The sequence below is a fragment of the Struthio camelus genome, chromosome 5 (assembly GCF_040807025.1).
Source record: "Struthio camelus isolate bStrCam1 chromosome 5, bStrCam1.hap1, whole genome shotgun sequence".
In the NCBI taxonomy this organism is placed as follows: domain Eukaryota; kingdom Metazoa; phylum Chordata; class Aves; order Struthioniformes; family Struthionidae; genus Struthio; species Struthio camelus.
This window is the reverse complement of record NC_090946.1, coordinates 26,819,692-26,832,795: the sequence shown is the minus strand read 5'-3', so window position 1 is coordinate 26,832,795 and position 13,104 is coordinate 26,819,692. Positions and strand designations below refer to the sequence as shown.

The 13,104-nt window shown below is 36.8% G+C and overlaps 1 protein-coding gene across 24 annotated transcripts in view; it reads left to right on the top strand.

Moving 5' to 3' along the window:
• HIPK3 (homeodomain interacting protein kinase 3) overlaps nucleotides 1–13,104 on the top strand; it is a 111,085-nt gene that overhangs the window by 4,988 nt on the left and 92,993 nt on the right. For 18 of the 24 annotated variants that reach the window (XM_068945229.1, XM_068945247.1, XM_068945217.1 and 15 more), the window contains exon 2: nucleotides 884–969. The exons of the other annotated variants lie outside the window; for them this stretch is intronic. The gene's annotated coding sequence lies outside the window, so the exon portion shown is untranslated. The remainder of the gene's footprint in view (nucleotides 1–883; nucleotides 970–13,104) is intronic. 24 annotated transcript variants of the gene reach the window in all.

The window sequence follows — 13,104 nt, the reverse complement described above, 5'->3', positions numbered from 1 at the left end:
GATAATGAACTGCAATCTGAAGCTGGATCTCTTTCTATTTTAAACTGTATTATAATGATGAAACGCTAAGCAGGGAAAATAGTGCTGAAAATTGTTTAAGCCAACAGCTGGATCTCCTCAGAGGCAGGGTTACAGGTTTTTTCATAAGATTGGTGGACAGATATATGTGGATGTACCATTTATAGTATATATGCAGTGAGTCCAACGTGTCCTGAATGCATTGGGTGTATAGTATGTACAAAGATCAGTTCTGCAGTACATGCACAGCAGGTCTCACATGTCCAGCAGCCATTCTTTTGGCATTCTTGGATGCCTACCAGCTGGCTGGTAACTGTGTCCGAGTGTCTGAATATCAGAGAGACAGACAGACAGACTAACAGCCTCCAATTCTGCCTGAACAAAATTTCCAGTCAGAAAAACAGAAACATCTAGGAAAACTCAACTCAATTTGCAGGCTGAAGATAAAAAGAAATACTGGATAATACTATTTGGCTGTATACTGAATTGAAGTGGGGTCTGAAGAAAACATATATACATTGCAGCTAGAGAGATGAAGTTGAAACAATATTTATAAATACAGGGGCATAGTGCGCTGTAATTCTACTGTTTTCAATTTTTTTAGTGTTTGACTTTGTAACCTAATACTTTTAAAGTAGTTGAAATACATGTAATGACCACTACTGTGGCCAGATCTTTTTCTGCATCTCATCCCTGTCAGATCTTGGCTACTCTGTCTCCCCAGTGTTGTGACTTGTCCGGGAGATGGCAGCCAAATACTGCTCTGCTTCGCTGGAATTGGAGCGAGGGCACAAGCAGCGCATACCTGGCAGAAGCCCAGCAGAGAAAATGATATGGTAGTAACTTTGGATTGTCTTATGTCTAGATTACAGGACTTTTTCCTGCCACATTGCTATTTGACATCAGAAGTGGCTTTCTGTGAATCCTACTATGGGTCGTCAGCTTGCAACAGTGAGTCAATTGTTTAAGTATTTCAACTTTGCCTTATTTTATAAAATGTCCTGCATATCCTGGTTTTAAAGATATTCATACTCAAAGTAATAATAAGAGTGGAAAGCAGAAAGATGTAGAAGAAAAAGACAGGCCTCAAAGGATGAACGGAAATCAAAGAGGGAGCGTCCCACTATTTAGCACAGTAGTCGTCATCCAGCAAATAAAAAGGAGAGTAAAGTGAGGTGGGGAAGAACATGTTTGTAATTGGCATTGCATGCTTTTGCATACCAGTGTTCAGCCTCAATTGTTTTCTAGTACATGTTTACTCTGGTTGTAAATACATAGGCAAAGCCTTTTAAAAGCTTAATGCTGATGCATTTATTTCTCAGGATCAGTGATCTGAAATGTTATGTTAATTATCAGAAACAGTACTGGAGAGTTTCAGTAAATGTTAGTGATTGTAAATAAAAATTGACTGTCTAAACATAGTGCTTGCACTTGCGTGCATTCTACATAGCTGAAAAATCCAATGATCATATGACAAGGACAGAAAAGTAAGTTTATAGGACATTAGACACTATTCTTTTTCTTAATATGTTGGACTACGTAAACAAAAAAAATCACAAGTTCCTACCTCAGGCTGTTTTGGGTAGGACTCTTGTTTTCTTAAATAGAAGTTCTCTACAGAGTAGGAGGCTCACCCTGCAGACATAAATCCTATGTTTGTACAGCCTAGAGAAACAGGAAAGGTAGAACTGGGCAAACCAGCCTACCTGTAACAGGGGTGGGGAGGTTGCTACGCAACTATGATATTTGATGTTTTGCTTGAAAGCTCAGCTCCAGGAAACAAGGGTTTACATAAGAATCAATCACTCTTTTTTTTCTTGTAAGTTAGTTTCCTTCTATTACAAAACAAAACTTGATTTTGTGCTTCAAATACATCACAAACCCTAAGAGGCCTAGAAGCAGTGTGAAAGAACCTGGGTTGTTTTAATCTCCTTATTTTAGGCAGGCTTGATTTACGAATCTCAGAAAGGGCAGTACCCTCCTGGTGCTAGAAGAGCAATCGCACCCTCTCTCCACGTTTATGGTAGGCAGGACCACTGGATCTACAAAATGTTCCTTGCCTCAGTTCACCTTCGAAACTTACTGGCACTACGCTCTCTGGGTCCCACCTTAAGCTACAGTTCTGTCTCTATTCCAGCTGTGGTCAAAGTTATGCTTATCAAAGTTTATTTTGAAGAAATAACTATATTTCTCACTTCTGTGCAAATCCCTCCTCCCCCACTGATGTTACCTAGTCCAAATTTAGGCCTGTATGCTGCAGTTGGAATAACAACCCCCTTGGAGTTCATCCCTGTGTAAATTTACCTTGGCAGATTGCATGCTCTTTGAATTAAGGATCATGTTTTCATATTTATCTATAAAGCGTTTGGGTACCATGGTGATTAGATCAGACAAGTAGACGGTTAAATACATGCTTGGTGTTAACAAACAGTGCCAGGGCCCTTTTTTATAAGAACTCAGGCTTTGTGTTGACAGAGTTGTGTCTTCTAGTGTTTAAAAAAAAAAAAAAAACCCTTCAAGTGTTAGATGTACACCGTCTTTTAGTGATATTAATAGGGACACAAAGGTAAGGAGGTACTTTTAAATTCTCTTCACTAGCTACACTAGAGGTAGTAGCAAAGTTGCTGCTTCTGAACCTCGGTCAGGACACTTCAGCTCAACTACCAAATGCTAAAGTAGAACTTGCTTTGCTTTTCATTTCTTTCTAAAATAGCATAACATCACACCGAAATCTTAGTTAAAGGAAATGTCTCAGCATAAATGTAAGGAAAAATATCTTTCAGGTCAACAAGCTGAAAAGTATTACCTCTTCTAGGCGGCTCTGATTACGTATTGATTGCATTTAAAACAGGTCTTGCATTACAGTTCATTTCATGGCACATTTGTACCTTCCCTCTCCCCCCGCCCCCTCCACCTTGTGTTATTTTGGCACTTACTATTAAAAAGTGGACAAATGTTTACTCTGGAAATGTCATCTTATACTAATAGCATATTGAGAGCAAAGAGGAGGAGAAGTCCTACAGAAATCATGCTTATATATTGGCTCTTGTTCAGAGCAGCAACTTCCTAGAGTCTGAATACTAGTATCTGGGCAAAAAGGATGACACAGAAAAAGGACATTCTCTTTTCTTTGCCCTTTCTTCATTTGATAACTTGATACTTAACCAAGTTTCCTCCTTGACTAAGGTACACGTTCTCACATACTGTGTGAGAGTTGCTATTGCCATACAATGAGGCACTTAAAACCCTCAAAGATGAGGGTAACTCACCTACTCAAACTACAGGGCAGACCCTGAAGCAGTTCTTGTCATATGTTGTTACTCTAAAGTTAGTAGAGTGAGTTGTGCTTGTGTATATATCTATATACACGCTCACATGCAGCTAAAATCACACAGAACAGAGTGATCCTGTAGTGATCTACTGCAAGAAAGCAAGCCCTATGGATTTTTATTATATTTGTTTGTCTACCTGACCCGGAGTGGTCTAGCTTTATTTCTCACCACTTAGTCTTTCTACTCTTCTTGCAGTAGTTTCAGTCTGTCTGGTTTTTGGTCTTTGAAGTGACAGGGCAATGGCTGGTGTGTGTCAGAAGTATGCATCCATTTCACTGTATGGAAAAGCAGAATCTCAATGCAACTTTGACCTGAAATGCACACATCCTGCAACTTCTTTTTTAATTTAATTTGAATTACATAATTTGTTAGAAATGATGAGCATAGGAGGATGTATGTATCCCAGCACAATTTGTGAATTCCACCCACTCAGACATCACAATAATTTGGGAAATATTCTCAACGTTAATTACCTTGTAAATCTCAGTGCCCATTTCAGCAACTATAGCTTTCCCAGTTCCAAACCTATTGCCAGCAGATCTGAAACAGTTTAAGGATAATTGTTTTCACATAATGGTAGAAACCTGCCCTTTGGACTCTTATTTGTGTGCTCAAACAATAGAAGACTTCATCCCAAAGCTTTATGAATATAAAAAGCTCTGGACGTGCTGTTAGTTAAACATATTTGCATCAAAATGTACTTTCTGCAGTACGTGCTCATGTTCCTGAGTGAAATGTAGTCTATGTAAGAATCACTGGTCCATAAGAACAAACTGGTTCTGTCCAGGGTTCTGTGTCAAAGTCTTACAAAGCTGCTGCTAATTCTTCCATGTACTTCAGCTCTAAAACAGCTGAAACTCCCATTGCTGTCTCGTAGCAGGTGTATTTCATGTCTAGAAAGAGCAACAGGTCTCAATCTTAGTAATCATGGAGTGCAGAATCCATTTCTCTATCATGTAACAGTCTACCACCACATTAACTAGGTTACTACTGAGAATCTAATTTCAGGGGCCTCCTTTATCCTCTCGTGATCGCACAGATGAACAAAGAAATTATTTCTTAGTCCCTATCAAGTGCAAGCAAGAGATAATATAGCATGCTGAGGCACTGTAAGACTCGGAATATAGAAGCAGGCTGCTCTATTTGTCCATATCCAGGACATGGCAGCAGGATGGAAATCGTCAATAGTGGTGTGGTATTATGGAAGGATATATTACTCTTGTTGAAAACCATGTAATAGCTTGCTTCATGGTTAGCACATGAGGAAGGCAAACATATAGGGAATATGGTAAGCTAGATGATGGTAATGTGCACATATGAAGGATGGATCCTGTAATAGTGTCTAGGTTAGTTATTTGCTCATCTAACAATGTAATCGTGTTTAGAAAAGCTGAAAGATGTCGGGTTTGTCTGGTTGTGTGTGTTAGAGTAGATAAAGGGCTTAATGGATTGAGTATTTGATCTATCCCAGTATACTTTTTTCAAGTATATTTTTATCTTTCCACTTTGCGTTTTGTTTCCTCCTTTCCTATATGACTCACTTCTAGAATACCCTTTAGTTACCTGCTGTTTTTCACAATGATTCCCATTCCTTTTTTTTTTTGCGACTCTCCCTTTTGTGTCTGCTTTGAGAATTGTTATGTTTATAAATTCTAGATCTTGTCCATGTTTTTATCACAATATCTAGCTCTCTGAGTACTAGTTACCAGTGTGGAAGATATTTATCAATCATTGCATATCTTTTCTTTTCCAGATATATTTGAGTTTGTAGGGGAAAACACTGCTGTATGTGTCAGTAATACAAGAATTCTATGAGAAATGTAAGTTAACATCAAGAAGTAATGAGGAAAAATGCCAGTATTTTATAGTGGGAAATGACCCTTATGGTTATGATAAATTTTGAAAACCTATTTACTCGTTTTTTCAACGTCTCCAGAATAAAACTGTGAATTAAGAACTGCTAAGGCTAATTTTAGCCTTCTCCTAAGAACTTAAAATTTGAGCACGTATCACTAATACTCAAGCAGAAGTACTACTACTTGAGAGAACCAACTGTGTAGATTAAATACTTTTTTTTTTTAAAGTCTCTACAGCTTTTTAAAATGCCTATAAATGTATCTACACATGTGTATAAAGTCAAGGAAGCGTCTGCAGTTTCTCTTTTCCAGTTGCATTTCCTTCATTTTATATTTAACTCATATTAAAAAGGAGGCCATACAGCACGTGGTATGTATGAAAAAAAAAAGCATGTATGAAACCCAGAAAAAAGGTGTCTGAGTGAAGAGACAAGTTCAGTCCTGGATGTGGAAATCTATCTTTTAAGCCTGTTTTAAATATTTCATAATATAAAAATACATATTAGGTCAGACAGCCCTCAGGAGATATTTGGGCTAACACTGTTGTTTCTGGACACTCAAGGCATTGCTTATATATTCTTCTCATACTTTAATTATGTGACACATGATTCTGGAAAATAAACTGAACTGTTACCAAATATAGGACATCAGTTGCATATATACATCTAAGGTGATAACACTGGTTCAGAGCTATCTGAGCTTTATGGTAAGTTGGCCACCTACATCAGTAAAACATCTGAGTGACAGTGAACAAAAAATAACTGAGAAATTTTAATAATGTAAGAAGGAGAAATGAAAGACAAATTTGAGAAACTTTTTTGCCTTTTGCTTTAGGAATAATATTTTTTCTGAATTCACAAATGACTATCTGAAAACATAGAATTCAAGGAAAGCAATTACTTTCATATTTCCAGAAGATTTTGAGTAAATGCACTTTCCCATTTTGTTCTGAAATTAAAAAGATGAGGAAGTACTTTAGGCAATTATGAAGTGATAAGATTCAGAGAAAAGTTTGTTACCCTTCTGTGATCAGTATTTTAAATAACTATGGAATATCCTTTATAGGAGTTGCCCAGATTTCTTACTGGGAGTGAAAGAATGATCTCATTAGTTGGCCTTCTGAGTAGTTCTCTCTTCAGGTATTAATGCAGTTTACTTCTATTAAAAAGGGATACATACTGAAAGAATTGTCTGAAATAATATTTAGAGTGCAATATCAAAACGTGCCAGAATGAAACCTACTGTGGGCTAAAGCTGATACCAAGTCTTTGAAATAAAGGGAGAATCTCAAGTCCACAAGGTGATTACTGTAAGAAAGAGTAATAGCTCTTCTTTGCCTGCTCTTTAGCCAGTTTCATAAATTAAAAAAAAAATCACAGGATTCAAAGCTAAACCTAACTTAAACATGTCAAAGCATGTCTCTTTATAAGGAAAGAACTGCGTGCACTAACTGTTTATCCTCATTCAAAATGTAGGCACTCTTGAACCAGGCTTGAAATTTACAGTCAAATTCTATGTAATCTAATCTCTAATTAAAGAAGGCTAATTCTAATTAATGATGCTTTTTAGAAATAAAATTTAAATTGAAAAAATACTATAAAAAGATAAACAACAGCCAGAGCTGGGAGAGCTGTTACTGAGGGAAGAAAATGTTTGGACCCGCTATCTAGTCCAGATGACTATCATTTCATATTGACCACCGGATCCTTATTTCCTGTCTATAGTTTATCCTTGTCTTTAGATTAAATTTTGATCCCAGAGAAGTTAATTGTAAAACTCCCAAAGGTTTTACTAGTGAACTATTTTTAAAAAAATCACTAGTTTTAATTTGCAGAGCTTTAACTGCAGAATGGGATAATTTTATGTTCAAGGTAGCCATCTTGTTCTGAGTGCAACACTGTTTTCTGCACATTAGATCTATCAGGTCCTATGGACTGTTGCATTTATCCACTAATTGCAAGAATAGTATCTTCTTGTCCCTAGCACTTATTATACAAGTGTGACAAGGTGCTGTAGTTGTTCCAGAGCAAGTTGTATTTTTGACACCCGTTGGCCCTTCAAATCCGTTTGGGAACCGGCTATCTAATGTTCTCTTTAGAAGAAATCACCAAGTCACCATTGAGCTGGCTCTCTGGCCTATATCCTCTGCCTGTTTCCTGACACCCCACCCCACCCCAACCCAAGAACAAAAACAAAAAAAAAAAAGGCAATCTGTCCAGATAGGTATGGCATCTCTAGACTGTTTGACTCAGGGGGAAAAATAAACAGCTTTTATAAACAAGGTTCCAATTACAAAGAGCAGAAAGGTAGAAAGAGTAGAAGGAATATAGGGCTATGTCTTAATTACTTTTTAAACTTTACTTAGCAGCTTTTGAGAACCCCATCACAGCCATCTCTGGTATTCATATAGCATCTGTTCTGCTTTTTGCATTGCTGTCTTCGTGTGCTCCTGCTGGTATGTTTGCAGCTCATCGGTTCTTTTTCTTTACTATAGGCTAGCTCCTTTAGCAATTTGGTAAAGGAAATCCAAAATTTGGTTTGGGAAATGTAAAACTTAATGGCCTAGAGGATACAAGGCTGAGATATTTTCCTTGCAGGATGTTCCCTGTTCCACATAAAGGCTCATAAGACTTTTTTTTTCCTGTTTCCTTTGTCTTTTTTTACAGAAAGTTTTATTTAATAATTTGCAATCGGACATGGTAATATAAACTAAAAAAAAGTATATGATATTTAGAAAAAAGCCAAAACCTAGTACACGTACTCTGGTCATTTTTGTTATTTCTTCCAATAATTTTATTGCATTGCTTTGCACAGCACTTGGCTTTGCATGTGTATTGTAGGTTACAGTGTCTACTTAATATTCTCTTTGTAAATGTCAAGGTAGTAAGCAAACAGCCTCCTCCCAGACACTACTCAAGTAGCTTTAGGACTACAGACTACTTGCCATGGCAAATTGTGCCCTGGTTACTTCAAGTAACTTAGTTTAGGAGTTATTACTGAGGCAACACAAGGAAAGCTCTGCAACTCCCGTAAAAACAAGTCACTGGGGTGTGTCAGCCATCTACATATACACATACAATGGCATGGTTGTGGATTAATAATTTTTCTCCCACCCCTCCCCCCCATAAAACCCCTATGCAACTAGGAAAAGAAAAAGGAACAGAAATGGTATATAACAAGAACACTTTTTAATGTTTACATTTTACATGATTATTCTGTGCCCTGCTTATTTGCTTTGGATAGAAGAGAGAATGGAAGCACTGCTTAGCAAGCCAACCATAGCCTGCATGAAGCTGATGGCTGGGTAGCTTTACCTAATGGCAGTCTTCCCACCTGTCAACCCTGATGCTGAAGGTTGAGCAGGAGCATTACAAAATTGGAGTGGAAATAGCAATTTCTCCATTTAAGATGGAACACCAATGCTTTGTCCATGCTAGCCTCATGGAAGTGTGGAGTGGCCCAATGACGGATACAACTGTGGTTATTCTAAACAGATGCAGTTGTGATTTCCTTCTGCTGCCCCGCTTTGCAAGTGATCAAGACTTACTTCCTTCAGAAAACTGCCTCTCTCTGCGCTTGTTTCTTAGCAGGGCTTTGCTGCTTGCTGCAGTGGCAGACGGGCTTCTCTGGCCTGAGTGTAGACTGCGCGCAAAAGCCACCTGGGCACTGTGTGATGAGTCTTGGGAAAGATTCAGTGATCACATGTGTTTTCTAGCACACATAGTGTGGATGCAGCCTTAGTGCTAGTCAGTTGCTGACAATTATATATGTAATAAGCATCTGGTGAGCTGTGTCACAGTGAGAGGAAACTGTAAGGGTTTTTGTGGGAAGGGTTAGCTTATGTAATCAATGAGATTTTCTTTTCTCCAAGAAAGTCTAATGAGCAAATATACATCTTGGACACCAGGACTGTTGTAATGCATCAGATTGCACAGTGTAGGTTAATCTTTGGTATAGTACCTTTTGTTACAGTAACACAATTCTGAATGTAAACCACTGCTTCAGTTGCATATGTCATTTATTCTGTATCAGTTATGAGCAATGGATTGCGTGAAACAATCCTGATGCAATAAAAGGAAAGGTACATAACTTGGCAGTGTAGCAAAGCAGCATGCATGGAAGCACGTTTGGACACTTGTCTGTCACTGCATCCTGACAGTTTGGCAGCCTCTCCTTGAACTTCCCAGGACTGGAATACCAGGAACACTGCAAGTCAGTAATACTGTACATTGACAACATTTTGAGGGACAGTTATGCCATGCTTGTTAGTATCATGACTGTCTCTAGCAAGTAGTGTTATATTCTGTCTTGTATCAGTGCTCTCCTGCAGGCAACAAATAAAAGAGAAATAGCTTGACAGAGAGAGAAAAGTGTACTTGGAGTGCTGCTTTAGATTAGAGGCCAGATTGTCCCTGGCTTTTGTACAAATGCATCAGGTAGTGGAGGAGCTACTACGAGCACTGTGTACCCTTCATACAATAAGTAAACTGGAGAAAGTATTAATTTCTCCTGCTGTATAAACCTAAGGACAAATGTTGCCAGCAAGGTGATGGGAAGGAAGACAGAGATGACTCTATCTCCTACTGAGTTAATGACCAGATGTAGAAAGGATAGGCTACAATGACCTCTGTTGAAAAGTGGCAGGTCAATGACTCTCTTCTGAGTTTCACAGCAGTTGATATTTTTTCTAAATCTGCTGTTTTTGAAAAATGCATTATGAGTTCAGCTTTATTGTTTCTTTCCAAGCATTAGTTTTAGAAAAGAGAACAAAAAAGTGAACTTCAACAAAATACAAAGCCTGGAATTTAAAGTAACCCATTATTTATTATTATTTTGAGATCTAAGGATCTTCTGGGTGTCTGGCTAACTGTTTTGTTTTCTAGGTCTATATTGTTACAGTAGCTTACACATACCTTTGCCCACTGGCTCCTTCTGGGACTGAGTGTTCATTAAAGTACTACTTTTTCTCCCTGTCCATGTGCAATAGTGTAGTATTTTATCACTGCAATACCATTCTTTTTTTGTGCATAAAATAGTATCATATCTATTAAATACTTAATAACGATCTGATTCAGCAGACTCTTATTCCCAGAAGATTACACTGGGAATTCTTACACAGTGATTATTCCTGTGACTAGGAATTGTTCACGTAAATAAGTTTTCACAGGACTAAGATGAAATACTCTAAATGTAATTTATTTGGTATATAGGGATTTCTGAATTAAAATCTTTACTTAAGCTTTATTAATAGGACACAGCTATTATCAGTAACGGAGCCTCCCTACAGAATGCCTTTTTTAAATTTCAGGTTTTTATAAACTACCTAGCAGATCCATATTGCTAGCTCTGAATTTCTATAAGTTACACTCTGTACTTCAAAAATTCATTCATTCAGCACCTTGAAGTACAAGTGAGATCAGGGAAAACATTGTACATAAGTAATAAAACTGTGCTACATCAACATTAAGATGAATTATGAAACAATAATAAAAATATACAATTCAATAAATTTAAAGTAGAGAATGGATGTTGACTATAGAAATTGCTTGATATAATCAAAAGAGTAGTTTTTGGTTAATTATTAAAACTTCTATTCCATATAGACAAAGCTGTGGAAATAATTGTGTTCTATCTGATTTCAAACATACTCTTGAATAACTATATTAAAAGTATTTGTCCATGTACTGACAGAATTATTAGACACTCAGATCTGTGCTAGTGGACCCAAGTTCTCAACATTTTTTGTTGTAGTCACAAGGCTTTGTTTACTTTTTTTTTTTTTACATGGATGAGAATCTTGGCATTTTTTAATCAGCTATTAATATCCTGAACTGCTTGGCATTTAAAAAATATTTTCTTTTGGCGTCCATTTAATCTGTTTTCATTTTCATAAGCCTAGATGTTACTTGCATGGTGTACTATAGGATTCATTGAATGAATGACACTGAATTACGATCTTCTGCTATCTGAGCTGTGTTCATTACTCCAGTAGCTCACTGTGTTAGCATGCAGAAATTTTGAATAAAGATTTCATCAAAAGGTAGTGCTATCCTCTAATTTGCATATGCCAAACATAATGTTAAGTTGCTTGAGAGAGAAAACTGCACCCCAAATATGAACGTACCCCAGGCCGCAAGAAAGCGAAAGGAAGTGAAATTCTGCTGTGAATTGTCTCACCTTCCAGTTCTACTGCCAGAGCGAAAGAGGTAAGGCAGTGAGAGTTTTCTTCTCTTCTTGTCCTGCAATTGAAGAAGAAAGTAGGTTTGCCTTTAAACTGCTATGGGAAGTAGTGTACTAAGCAACATTTTCCCTGCACTTTGTTAGCCTGGCTCTTAACCTTAAAAATAAAAAAGCAGTCCCTATTAGTGTTAGTAGAAGTTTCATGATAGTACTACCTGTTTACTTTGACTTATTTGGCTGATAAATTATTACTTTTGGCAGTGAAATCCTTATGCGTTACTAGCAAATGCTCATAAAAATAAGAACAACATAAAAACGAAAAATAGCTTATTTGTAGCAAATGTGACTTAAACTGCCTGGACTATCATCCAAAGAAGAGTACAAATATAAGTGGTGATATGCCATTAGAGACTTCCTTCCCATGAGATTCCTTTCAATTTCAAACATTAAAATTGAAGCTAATAAAATCAGTATGTTTTATATTGGGGTGTTTTTATATAAGTTTATATATAAAGAAAAACTTATTTTAAAAGCTTTTTAAAGGCTGTCTTCCATCTGGCTTGAAGAGCACTCCTAGAAGGGAGGGGAGAGAAACAGAGTAGTGTCTGAGGTAAATTTGATAGTAGTAAGATAGGATAAAACAAGAGGCACTTAGACTAATTTAATTAATGCCCTGGTGAGTTTAAGAATATGGTGTCCTCTGCAAGCATAAACATAGGTCAGTAGCTGAATTAAGGAAGCAGTCTTAGACTGCACCTGTTGGGTTTCAAACTGAATTCAGACCTTGTTTCAGTATTCCAGTTGGGACTGGCAGTTGCTGAAGGGATTAAATTATTTAAAGCCTTCAGCTGGCTAGTGTAGCCTAGCAGTAGCTTATAAAACACTTAATCTATTTTTTTAAATCTCTTCATATGTTTGCTTTACTTAGACTGTAAAACTATATGTGACACACACCTGCCACGTTCTGTAGCTTCTTTGTCAGATATTTTATATTTATCAGTTTTAGTAGTCTTCAGACTGTAGCCACTTGGGTTTCCTTGACAATACACTTTTTATTCACCTGTAAATTTTCTTTGATAAACTTTGCAAGACATATGGTTCTTTTTTCACAATTTATTAAAAAAAAAAAAAAAAAAAAGAGAGCGAGATTCCATTCTAAAGGCAAATGTTGCTATCCAAGTAATTAAATTTTACCATTACCCTGTGGTCTGTGATTTAAAAAAAAAAAAAAAAAAAAAAAAGTAATCCCAAACTGTTTGGGATTCTGGAAGTATTTGTGTGGCATAGTAATACAGTAAACTAGTTCAAAAATAGGTAATGCTATTTAACTTGTTACGTGATATATCACTTGTTTCTAGAAAGCCAAGATTGGACTGAAAACCAATCTGGATAGCTGTGCAACACAGGATTAATTGGGATTAATCTTAGGTTTGATTAGCCATTGCTTAGATCTACAGTTTATTTTGTCATTGGTTGCTCCTATAAATGTCTTATTTCTGTCAAAGTTGATACTCTGGTTTCAATTTTGCATTATGCTTTTTTGCATTGCATGGACCACTGAATAAACTTACAAGCTTCCAAATAATTAGCACAATGATACATAGAGTCGATGCAAATAAATGCTAGAATTATCTGAAAAATCTTTTTAATCTAATAATAACATTTTTGTATGGATAATTTCTATTTCTTTCAGCAGGTGAGGAATTGCATCTCTTTAG